We start from the raw sequence: 12,252 nt of genomic DNA, 5'->3' as shown, positions 1-12,252 counted from the left end.
AACCGTGAAAGGGGCGGGCCCAACAAGGTCCCCTTCATGGGCACTATCACTGCTTGCTGTCAGGGAGGCTGCCAGACAATTTTCCATGCACACTCTGGGCTGGGGGGCAGTCAACCACCAGTACACACAGCAGAACCTAAACCCATACCATTATTGCTAAGCAGCAAGACAGGGGCCCATTGCACTCCCACGGGGCCTTTTTAAATGCAATCCATAACCCGGATTTGCCAGGAACCCTTCTTACTCCTCCTACTTGCATGTGACACTGGGCTTAGGATCTGCATAGGAAACACACACACAAGCACACACCTACCTTTGTTGCCTGCAGATGCCTCCTTGGCTGTCCCCAAACGGTATCAAACCAACACCCACGGGAAGCTGTAAGCATAGAGGACATGCCTGCACCCCATTGGACTTACCTGTGTGGGTTAAATCCGGGTTATTTGACAACCTATGGCGGTGATGGTTCTGCTCAGGCAGAGCAGTGCTGATGCTCCTCATAAAGCTGTCGCTGCTGTGAAGGTTCTAGGTGACATCACAAATCCCTATGGTTACATACACAACAAAGCTGGGTTGTTGTTGTTTACACTCTGCAAGGCCTGTGGAAGTCAGTGACATCATAGCACTGTAGTTCTGAGGGTTCTAGATGGATGCAACAATCTCCTGTTGCTTCTATGAAGGCCATAATAGACGACATCACCAAACAGCTCCATAGTCACATACACAGCAAAGGAGAGATGTTGTTTACACCTAGTGATGTCAGTGGTATTGAGTGACATCACAGCACAGTGCTAAGGCTCCTGGGCCTGGACACAGCAGCGGCTGCAATATCTCAACGGAGAATACGTTTATATCTATGTGTGTGTGTGCGCATATATATATATATATATATATATATATATATATATATATTTCTCCGCCGAAATCACTTTTAAACCCATTTCCACCTTTTTTTCCCTTCTCTTCCTCTTACTTTTTTTTCACGTTTTTTTACGTTTTTCTCCTTTTCGCCTCTTTTCTGGGCGTATTATTCTTCTTTTTCTTCTTTTTTTTCGTCTAATGCATACCCCATCAGTGCAGCAATGCTTATTCAATACCGCCAGCAGATGGAGACACTGGGGGATAATTTTCTAAGGATTTATACTGATTTTTCCTGTCTGAATTTGTCGCACAGAAAGTTGCAGGCCAAATATGTGTGACATTTCTGCGACTTTAGCTTCTAGAGCATTTTTACAACATTATACATAGGTGCTGAATACATAAAAAGCGACTGTTCAGCGACAGACAAGTCGCATCGGCTGAAAGTAGGCCAGAATGTCAGTCCATGTTGGAGCAGGTTTAGATACAGTCTAAAGCATAGATCTCAAAGTCTGTGCACAGAATTTAGCAAGGGCCTCGCACCTTCTGATGCATCAGGTAGGTGCACAATAGCATAGCCTAACCCTCTGTACTTTGGTCTATATTGATGCGGGACATAGACAGCCAGCTGATGACCAATCCATTAGTGCAATGGATGGCTGGAAGCATTTGTCTTTGCCTTTGCAATACCACAGAAGCAATGCATGGTCAATGTACAGCAATGACACACCTGTGTGAACAGCCAGGAGACCCCCCCCCCCCATGTTATGTTACATAGTTACATAGTTAGTACGGTCGAAAAAAGACATATGTCCATCAAGTTCAACCAGGGAATTAAGGGGTAGGGGTGTGGCGCGATATTGGGGAAGGGATGAGATTTTATATTTCTTCATAAGCATTAATCTTATTTTGTCAATTAGGAACATTCAGCACCCACCCGCTATCAAGGCAGCTGCCTATCATGTCATGCCCTACCTGCACAGGTGTGCTGGCTACTCAAATGATCCAATTAAGGAGGCCATTTAGTCAGCAGCAGCAGAAGTCCTGTGCCTGGACGCTCCAACAGGGGCCAGACACAAGCAGAAGCAGAAGCAGCAGAAGCAGCAGCAGCACCACCTTTTGTTTTTTGGCTGCAGCAGCAGCAAGGCCCACAGGGCTGGCTAGCTGGCTAGCCAGCAAGCAGGTAGCAATGAAAGTAGGAATCTTTCTTTTTAACCCTGTAAGGGGGTGGTGCACTGTACCCGAAGATACTGCCATATCGGGTCAATGCATAGGGCGACGGAAGCAAGCTTCGAAATCGGCCCCCGTTCTCAAAAATCCATTTAATATATGGTCCCCAGATAGGGGACGTATCAGATATTAAACTGATAAGAACAGATTTTTTTTTTAACTTGACTACCCTTACGGGGGCAACTTTATTAAAAATTAAATAATGTTAACAAAGTTGTGCAAATATGTCAATAAATACAGTTACATATAAATAACATATTTACAACATATTAAAACATAAAATGGGCACTTGGTGGCTTTACAAGATAGAATTCCATTCTTTTAAAAACCATTTTCTAGATAAAAGCGGAAATCTCTTCTTGTCTAAAAGATAGTACTGGTACATTTCATAAAAACAGATAGATAAAATGTCCTTCACAGATAAAACCTCATGCTTGAACAATAAAATATTCCTGGCCTTCCACAGAGCTGCCTTCACACAGTTTATGATCTTCCATGCAATAGTCTCTTGAGTCCGTGTTGGGCATTCCAGGCAACCATAAAAAACCACTGCAATATTTAAGTCTTTTAGTCCAGTTATCCTTTTTACCAGAGGGAGTATCTTTGTCCATATTTTCTGCGAGTAAAAACAAGTCCATATTAGATGGTGCACGGTCTCCTCTTGTCGGCATCCCTCCCTCGGGCAGGTTGCAGAGTTGGATAATCCTCTTCGGTGCTGGAATGCCCGGCATGGAAGACACTCGTGTGCGCAGCTCCAGGCCAGGTCCTTCTGTGAATTAAAAAGATAATTAATACTCAACATCTTCCAAATCTGTATACACTTCTGTTCGTTAAAATTTTTGATGGGAGTCACGGTACTGGTTTCTTTTATTTCCTTTAGTAGTTTTTTGCTATTGCACAGATCCTGAACACTTTTACCTTTAAAATTATATAAGTTTAAAATTTTTCCTAAAATCATGTATTGAGGGGGTAAATTCAAAGAATAAGGGCAACTTAAAACTGTAGAAAACCAGCCGTTCCTCCGCATAAAATAACCAGTATTAAAACGAACAAAATAAGACCAGTAGCTATCTTTAAAAACAGTAGTAAAACACATGCTAAAAAACTTTATTAAAAGGAAAGCTTTAAAATCTGGAAAATCCTTACCGCCCCTGGAGTTCGGTTTTATCACAATTTGTCTCTTTAATTTTTCGCTCTTAGAACTCCAAAAGAAAGTAAAACAAGCTTTTGTTATTTTCTTTAGAACCATTTCGGGGGGTGGGAAAACCAGACTTAAATACAATAAAATAGGTAAAAGCACCATTTTTGTAATTAAAACCTTCCCTTCCATTGTAAGTTCTCGCATGTTCCACATACATATTTTCTTATTTATTTTTTGAGCCACCAAGTCCCAGCTATTAAAACCATTATTAGACTCGTCAAAGGAGACACCTAAAATCTGCACCGACTCAGACACAGGGACGGGCACATCATACAAAGGCATTCCGCCTATGTTTAAAATGTTACTTTTGTTAAAATTGACTTTAAAACCGGAGGCACAATTAAAATATTGAATCTGTTTTAGCGTCTTCTGAAGCGATGGGGTGTCCCTGCAAAACACCGCAACATCGTCCATGTACCCCACTACCTTCGCCTCTAGTCCCCCTCCTCCTGGCAGGGGGACTCCATGGATCTGCTTATCCTTTCGTATTGTACATAAAAGAGGCTCTATTGCGCAAATGAAGAGTAGTGGGGACAAGGGACACCCCTGCTTCACTCCGGAATTTAAAATCACGCCCTGTGTCTTAAAACCATTTACTAAAATTTTACTAGTACAGTTATCATAAAAAGCTCTAAGAGACAATAAAAAGCCATCAGGTATACCCATTTTCTCTAAAACCTTAAAAAGATAAAAATGTGACACCCTGTCGAAAGCTTTTTCAAAATCTATGGATAAAACCGCCAGCTTTCCTTTTCTTAATTTGGTGTCGCTAATTACATCCTTTAAAAGGTTTAGGTTCTCCCATAAACTCCTCCCAGGCACCCCACAGACTTGGTTTGTATGAATTATTTTATGGATTACGTTCTTTAAGCGGTTAGCACACAGTTTCGCCATTATTTTATAGTCGCAGTTCAGAAGGGTGATTGGTCTCCAGTTTTTGAGTTCCGACCGGTCTCCCTTTTTGAATAGCAGGGAGACATCACCCTTCTTCCATGAGCCTGGGAGGATTTTAGACTTAAAGACTTCCGTAAAAAGGGAGAACAAATCTTCTTTTAAAATACCATAAAAAGTAACATAAAATTCAATGGGTATACCATCCGGCCCAGGCACTTTACCTGTTTTAAAACTCTTGACGGTCTCTAAAATCTCCTGCTCTGAAATATTCTGCAATAAAAAAGACTGTGAGACAGGATCTAAAAAATTGGTGATCTCCTTTAACGAGTCATTCATAAAACATTCATCAATGTGTTTTACATTAAAAAGATCCGCATAAAACTCTTGCACCTTTTTTAAAATACCCTGTACATCATTCACTCCTTCAATGTTTTCTATTAACCTTCTATTTTCATGTATTTTCTTAAAAAAATACCTGGAGCAGGTCTCGTTTTCCTCAAGATGCTGTATTCGAGACCTAAAGATAATTTCTTTTCCTTTCTGCTCCAGGCACTTAGTTATTTCTTTTTTAAGATCATGTACCTCCTTCTCCACCTCCATCCCATGTGCTCTGAATTTGTACAGGGTTTGCAGACGAGTATTTAGGATATTATAAAATTCACGTTTTTCTTTAGCTTTCCTAACCCCAACACGGATAAAAAATTCTTTTATTTTTAGTTTCATTTTTTCCCACCAGATACTGGTGGGAGTGTTGGGGTCTTTTACTCGTCTGCATTCCTTGTAAAAGGTGATAAAATCTGATAAAACCTGCGGATCTTCTAAAAGGGACACGTTTAACTTCCAGGCATTCCTACCAGTTCTCCTTTTAAAATCACTTTTAACTTTAAAATACAATAATTTATGGTCAGAAAAAACATTGGTAAAAAGATCACAGTTAAAAGGCAGTACTTGATAAGAACAAAAAATAAAATCTATCCTGGAGCTACAGCTTGCATTGCTCCAGGTAACACCGTCTTCCTCTGGTACGTTAAAATTACATTTTTTAAAAACATCAGTGAGATTAAAATCTAAAATCAAGTTTTTTAACATAAAAGACGTCTTATCATAGTTCCTACTCACTGCGTTCGAAAAACGGCGTTCTCCCCTTAAAATACAATTAAAATCACCTGATAAAACAAGAGGACTAGAATTGTTAATAAAAAGGGGTAAAATCTCCAACATTTTTATTCTTTCATTCTTATCAGGAGAACCATAAAAATTTAAAAACCGCCATTTAATACCATTAATAAAAGCGTTGACCAATAAAATTCTGCCTGGTAAAATTTCGTTAAAACTCTCAATTAAAACGTTCCCTTTAAAAAGTATGGCGACCCCTGCTGATCTGGACTCATTTGATCCAGACCAGACTGATGGACCGTGCACCCAATCATCTTCATATTCTTTATAATTTAATCTGTGCGGGATGCCACATTCCTGCAGGAAAAGGACGGAAGCAGCAAAAACCGACAAGTAATTAAATAGGGCAACCCTTCTTACTCTGGCGCTCACACTTCTCACGTTCAAGGACAGACCGGACAACTCAGCCATGGGAATGTACAAGAAAACGTCTTACACCTCTGATTCCCCCTCCGAAGCCTCATACCCCCCAAAATCTGACTCAACTGTACGCATAGAGGAAGCAGGAGAGGAGGCACCATCACTCAGCCGACCCCCCTCCTCCATCATGATTGAGGCATAGTTGTTCTCGGGCATCCTGGCAATCAGGGCTCCAGACTCATTGGGTTCTTCCACCTCTTGCCCCTCCATAGGGGTCGGGTGTTCACTTAGTTCCGTCTCTGGTACCTCAGAGACGGTCACCCCTGAAACCTCCTCCTGGCAGGGAGGAGGGGGGGTATCCCCTATGGGGACCTGTGGAGGAACGTCACTTGGGTTCCCTGCATCCGCAGGTACTTCCATCGGCTCCCCCTGGACCGCCTCCGAATAGAGTCTTCTGGAGCCCCTCCGCCTTTTAACCTTCACCTCTCCACCCGGATCATCGCTCTCAGGGGGACCCTGAGCCAGAGGTTGCTGAGGAGCGGATTCGGCCGCCGTCCGCTCCTCTCTTAACCCAGCATGCTCCTGGGGGCCAGTTTTTCCACCACATGCACGTTTTTTGGCCATCCTCTGCTCTTTAGGGTCCCCTCCTTTTGCCTGAGGGGGGTCTTTCTCCTTCTCCATCTCACCGCTTACCTCTTGTGGGGGGGTAATCACTGGCTCTGCTTGCCTCGGCTGGTGTCCCGGTTGCTGTCCTTGCTGCCTCCAGGGTTGCCACTGCTGCTCCGTCCTATGTCTGTGGGGACAAGAGGAGAAAAGGTGACCGAATTGTTGACAGAAATTGCACCTCCCTCCTCTTGTGCATTTCTCTGTCTCGTGCTGTGTGCTACCACATTTTTTGCATGTACTTTCACAGTTTTCTTTTGTGTGTCCATATCTGTGACACTTCCTGCAGTAGCTTGGCATCCCCGCATAAAAGAGGTCGCCACACATATTATTTATTTTAAAACGAGCTGGTGGTAGTTGTATTCCCCCTGGCAATCTGTCATCTTTTTTGCATGTAACCTGAAATCTCCACTTAGATGTCCAGATGCCACAGCTGTTCATGATTTTTCCTCTGCACTCAACCTTACTAAAATAGACTTGTAAAAACAACTCAACATCGTGTAGGTTGGCGAAAGGGGAATACATCTTTACTACCACCAGCTTAATATCGTCTAGAACGTGCTCAATAATCCGGACACCCTGAAGCTTTTTGTCTTTACTCGCAGCAGCTCTGGTAACAAAATCTCTGTGGATGCCATTTTGTGTGAACGTCACATCAAAAATTTTACGCTTCGGGTAGTCCTGGATTGCCAATATCTCGCCCTTCTGTATTCCGAAAACTCCTCCGAGCACGTCCTCTACTACGAATTTCAAATCGTCCGCCCTTTTGGTATCATCCGTGAGAATGACTCTCATGGTGTTTTTGATCCTTGCGTATGCCGGCACAGAACCTGGATCCGGATCATCATCCATGGTTCTAACCTCTCTCCACCCGAAGGTCTTGAGAGGCGATCGCTACTCGTTACCCTGGGACTAGGCCCTCTCCCCAATAGCAACAAGTGGGTGAAGCCCAGGCAATAAACCTGGGCGATCCCACAAGGCCGAGGAGAGGGGTACCCGAGTACCTTCTGACCAGATCTCCTGTATTACTACACTTGATCTTAGCCAAAAGGCCGAGAAGCGATAACCGTGAAAGGGGCGGGCCCAACAAGGTGCCCTTCATGGGCACTATCACTGCTTGCTGTCAGGGAGGCTGCCAGACAATTTTCCATGCACACTCTGGGCTGGGGGGCAGTCAACCACCAGTACACACAGCAGAACCTAAACCCATACCATTATTGCTAAGCAGCAAGACAGGGGCCCATTGCACTCCCACGGGGCCTTTTTAAATGCAATCCATAACCCGGATTTGCCAGGAACCCTTCTTACTCCTCCTACTTGCATGTGACACTGGGCTTAGGATCTGCATAGGAAACACACACACAAGCACACACCTACCTTTGTTGCCTGCAGATGCCTCCTTGGCTGTCCCCAAACGGTATCAAACCAACACCCACGGGAAGCTGTAAGCATAGAGGACATGCCTGCACCCCATTGGACTTACCTGTGTGGGTTAAATCCGGGTTATTTGACAACCTATGGCGGTGATGGTTCTGCTCAGGCAGAGCAGTGCTGATGCTCCTCATAAAGCTGTCGCTGCTGTGAAGGTTCTAGGTGACATCACAAATCCCTATGGTTACATACACAACAAAGCTGGGTTGTTGTTGTTTACACTCTGCAAGGCCTGTGGAAGTGAGTGACATCATAGCACTGTAGTTCTGAGGGTTCAAGATGGATGCAACAATCTCCTGTTGCTTCTATGAAGGCCGTAATAGACGACATCACCAAACAGCTCCATAGTCACATACACAGCAAAGGAGAGATGTTGTTTACACCTAGTGATGTCAGTGGTATTGAGTGACATCACAGCACAGTGCTAAGGCTCCTGGGCCTGGACACAGCAGCGGCTGCAATATCTCAACGGAGAATACGTTTATATCTATGTGTGTGTGTGCGCATATATATATATATATATATATATATATATATATATATATATATATATATATTTCTCCGCCGAAATCACTTTTAAACCCATTTCCACCTTTTTTTCCCTTCTCTTCCTCTTACTTTTTTTTCACGTTTTTTTACGTTTTTCTCCTTTTCGCCTCTTTTCTGGGCGTATTATTCTTCTTTTTCTTCTTTTTTTTCGTCTAATGCATACCCCATCAGTGCAGCAATGCTTATTCAATACCGCCAGCAGATGGAGACACTGGGGGATAATTTTCTAAGGATTTATACTGATTTTTCCTGTCTGAATTTGTCGCACAGAAAGTTGCAGGCCAAATATGTGTGACATTTCTGCGACTTTAGCTTCTAGAGCATTTTTACAACATTATACATAGGTGCTGAATACATAAAAAGCGACTGTTCAGCGACAGACAAGTCGCATCGGCTGAAAGTAGGCCAGAATGTCAGTCCATGTTGGAGCAGGTTTAGATACAGTCTAAAGCATAGATCTCAAAGTCTGTGCACAGAATTTAGCAAGGGCCTCGCACCTTCTGATGCATCAGGTAGGTGCACAATAGCATAGCCTAACCCTCTGTACTTTGGTCTATATTGATGCGGGACATAGACAGCCAGCTGATGACCAATCCATTAGTGCAATGGATGGCTGGAAGCATTTGTCTTTGCCTTTGCAATACCACAGAAGCAATGCATGGTCAATGTACAGCAATGACACACCTGTGTGAACAGCCAGGAGACCCCCCCCCCCATGTTATGTTACATAGTTACATAGTTAGTACGGTCGAAAAAAGACATATGTCCATCAAGTTCAACCAGGGAATTAAGGGGTAGGGGTGTGGCGCGATATTGGGGAAGGGATGAGATTTTATATTTCTTCATAAGCATTAATCTTATTTTGTCAATTAGGAACATTCAGCACCCACCCGCTATCAAGGCAGCTGCCTATCATGTCATGCCCTACCTGCACAGGTGTGCTGGCTACTCAAATGATCCAATTAAGGAGGCCATTTAGTCAGCAGCAGCAGAAGTCCTGTGCCTGGACGCTCCAACAGGGGCCAGACACAAGCAGAAGCAGAAGCAGCAGAAGCAGCAGCAGCACCACCTTTTGTTTTTTGGCTGCAGCAGCAGCAAGGCCCACAGGGCTGGCTAGCTGGCTAGCCAGCAAGCAGGTAGCAATGAAAGTAGGAATCTTTCTTTTTAACCCTGTAAGGGGGTGGTGCACTGTACCCGAAGATACTGCCATATCGGGTCAATGCATAGGGCGACGGAAGCAAGCTTCGAAATCGGCCCCCGTTCTCAAAAATCCATTTAATATATGGTCCCCAGATAGGGGACGTATCAGATATTAAACTGATAAGAACAGATACTACACTTGATCTTAGCCAAAAGGCCGAGAAGCGATAACCGTGAAAGGGGCGGGCCCAACAAGGTCCCCTTCATGGGCACTATCACTGCTTGCTGTCAGGGAGGCTGCCAGACAATTTTCCATGCACACTCTGGGCTGGGGGGCAGTCAACCACCAGTACACACAGCAGAACCTAAACCCATACCATTATTGCTAAGCAGCAAGACAGGGGCCCATTGCACTCCCACGGGGCCTTTTTAAATGCAATCCATAACCCGGATTTGCCAGGAACCCTTCTTACTCCTCCTACTTGCATGTGACACTGGGCTTAGGATCTGCATAGGAAACACACACACAAGCACACACCTACCTTTGTTGCCTGCAGATGCCTCCTTGGCTGTCCCCAAACGGTATCAAACCAACACCCACGGGAAGCTGTAAGCATAGAGGACATGCCTGCACCCCATTGGACTTACCTGTGTGGGTTAAATCCGGGTTATTTGACAACCTATGGCGGTGATGGTTCTGCTCAGGCAGAGCAGTGCTGATGCTCCTCATAAAGCTGTCGCTGCTGTGAAGGTTCTAGGTGACATCACAAATCCCTATGGTTACATACACAACAAAGCTGGGTTGTTGTTGTTTACACTCTGCAAGGCCTGTGGAAGTGAGTGACATCATAGCACTGTAGTTCTGAGGGTTCAAGATGGATGCAACAATCTCCTGTTGCTTCTATGAAGGCCGTAATAGACGACATCACCAAACAGCTCCATAGTCACATACACAGCAAAGGAGAGATGTTGTTTACACCTAGTGATGTCAGTGGTATTGAGTGACATCACAGCACAGTGCTAAGGCTCCTGGGCCTGGACACAGCAGCGGCTGCAATATCTCAACGGAGAATACGTTTATATCTATGTGTGTGTGTGCGCATATATATATATATATATATATATATATATATTTCTCCGCCGAAATCACTTTTAAACCCATTTCCACCTTTTTTTCCCTTCTCTTCCTCTTACTTTTTTTTCACGTTTTTTTACGTTTTTCTCCTTTTCGCCTCTTTTCTGGGCGTATTATTCTTCTTTTTCTTCTTTTTTTTCGTCTAATGCATACCCCATCAGTGCAGCAATGCTTATTCAATACCGCCAGCAGATGGAGACACTGGGGGATAATTTTCTAAGGATTTATACTGATTTTTCCTGTCTGAATTTGTCGCACAGAAAGTTGCAGGCCAAATATGTGTGACATTTCTGCGACTTTAGCTTCTAGAGCATTTTTACAACATTATACATAGGTGCTGAATACATAAAAAGCGACTGTTCAGCGACAGACAAGTCGCATCGGCTGAAAGTAGGCCAGAATGTCAGTCCATGTTGGAGCAGGTTTAGATACAGTCTAAAGCATAGATCTCAAAGTCTGTGCACAGAATTTAGCAAGGGCCTCGCACCTTCTGATGCATCAGGTAGGTGCACAATAGCATAGCCTAACCCTCTGTACTTTGGTCTATATTGATGCGGGACATAGACAGCCAGCTGATGACCAATCCATTAGTGCAATGGATGGCTGGAAGCATTTGTCTTTGCCTTTGCAATACCACAGAAGCAATGCATGGTCAATGTACAGCAATGACACACCTGTGTGAACAGCCAGGAGACCCCCCCCCCCATGTTATGTTACATAGTTACATAGTTAGTACGGTCGAAAAAAGACATATGTCCATCAAGTTCAACCAGGGAATTAAGGGGTAGGGGTGTGGCGCGATATTGGGGAAGGGATGAGATTTTATATTTCTTCATAAGCATTAATCTTATTTTGTCAATTAGGAACATTCAGCACCCACCCGCTATCAAGGCAGCTGCCTATCATGTCATGCCCTACCTGCACAGGTGTGCTGGCTACTCAAATGATCCAATTAAGGAGGCCATTTAGTCAGCAGCAGCAGAAGTCCTGTGCCTGGACGCTCCAACAGGGGCCAGACACAAGCAGAAGCAGAAGCAGCAGAAGCAGCAGCAGCACCACCTTTTGTTTTTTGGCTGCAGCAGCAGCAAGGCCCACAGGGCTGGCTAGCTGGGTAGCCAGCAAGCAGGTAGCAATGAAAGTAGGAATCTTTCTTTTTAACCCTGTAAGGGGGTGGTGCACTGTACCCGAAGATACTGCCATATCGGGTCAATGCATAGGGCGACGGAAGCAAGCTTCGAAATCGGCCCCCGTTCTCAAAAATCCATTTAATATATGGTCCCCAGATAGGGGACGTATCAGATATTAAACTGATAAGAACAGATACTACACTTGATCTTAGCCAAAACGCCGAGAAGCGATAACCGTGAAAGGGGCGGGCCCAACAAGGTCCCCTTCATGGGCACTATCACTGCTTGCTGTCAGGGAGGCTGCCAGACAATTTTCCATGCACACTCTGGGCTGGGGGGCAGTCAACCACCAGTACACACAGCAGAACCTAAACCCATACCATTATTGCTAAGCAGCAAGACAGGGGCCCATTGCACTCCCACGGGGCCTTTTTAAATGCAATCCATAACCCGGATTTGCCAGGAACCCTTCTTACTCCTCCTACTTG

General features: G+C 44.3%; 2 non-coding genes and 2 pseudogenes across 2 annotated transcripts; all 4 read right to left on the bottom strand.

Moving 5' to 3' along the window:
* Positions 1-2,083: 2,083 nt before the first annotated feature.
* On the bottom strand, positions 2,084-2,287 carry LOC130298801 (U2 spliceosomal RNA; annotated as a pseudogene).
* Positions 2,288-7,313: 5,026 nt separating this feature from the next.
* Positions 7,314-7,446, bottom strand: LOC130298749 (U2 spliceosomal RNA; annotated as a pseudogene).
* A 2,094-nt stretch (positions 7,447-9,540) lies between these two features.
* LOC130298768 (U2 spliceosomal RNA) lies at positions 9,541-9,731 on the bottom strand. Its single transcript, XR_008850067.1, has one exon. It is a non-coding gene; the product is annotated as a U2 spliceosomal RNA (small nuclear RNA).
* A 2,074-nt stretch (positions 9,732-11,805) lies between these two features.
* LOC130298799 (U2 spliceosomal RNA) lies at positions 11,806-11,996 on the bottom strand. Its single transcript, XR_008850096.1, has one exon. It is a non-coding gene; the product is annotated as a U2 spliceosomal RNA (small nuclear RNA).
* Positions 11,997-12,252: the final 256 nt, after the last annotated feature.

This window comes from Hyla sarda, unplaced genomic scaffold (genome assembly GCF_029499605.1).
Source record: "Hyla sarda isolate aHylSar1 unplaced genomic scaffold, aHylSar1.hap1 scaffold_1019, whole genome shotgun sequence".
NCBI classification, from domain to species: domain Eukaryota; kingdom Metazoa; phylum Chordata; class Amphibia; order Anura; family Hylidae; genus Hyla; species Hyla sarda.
This window is presented reverse-complemented; position numbering and strand designations above follow the sequence as displayed.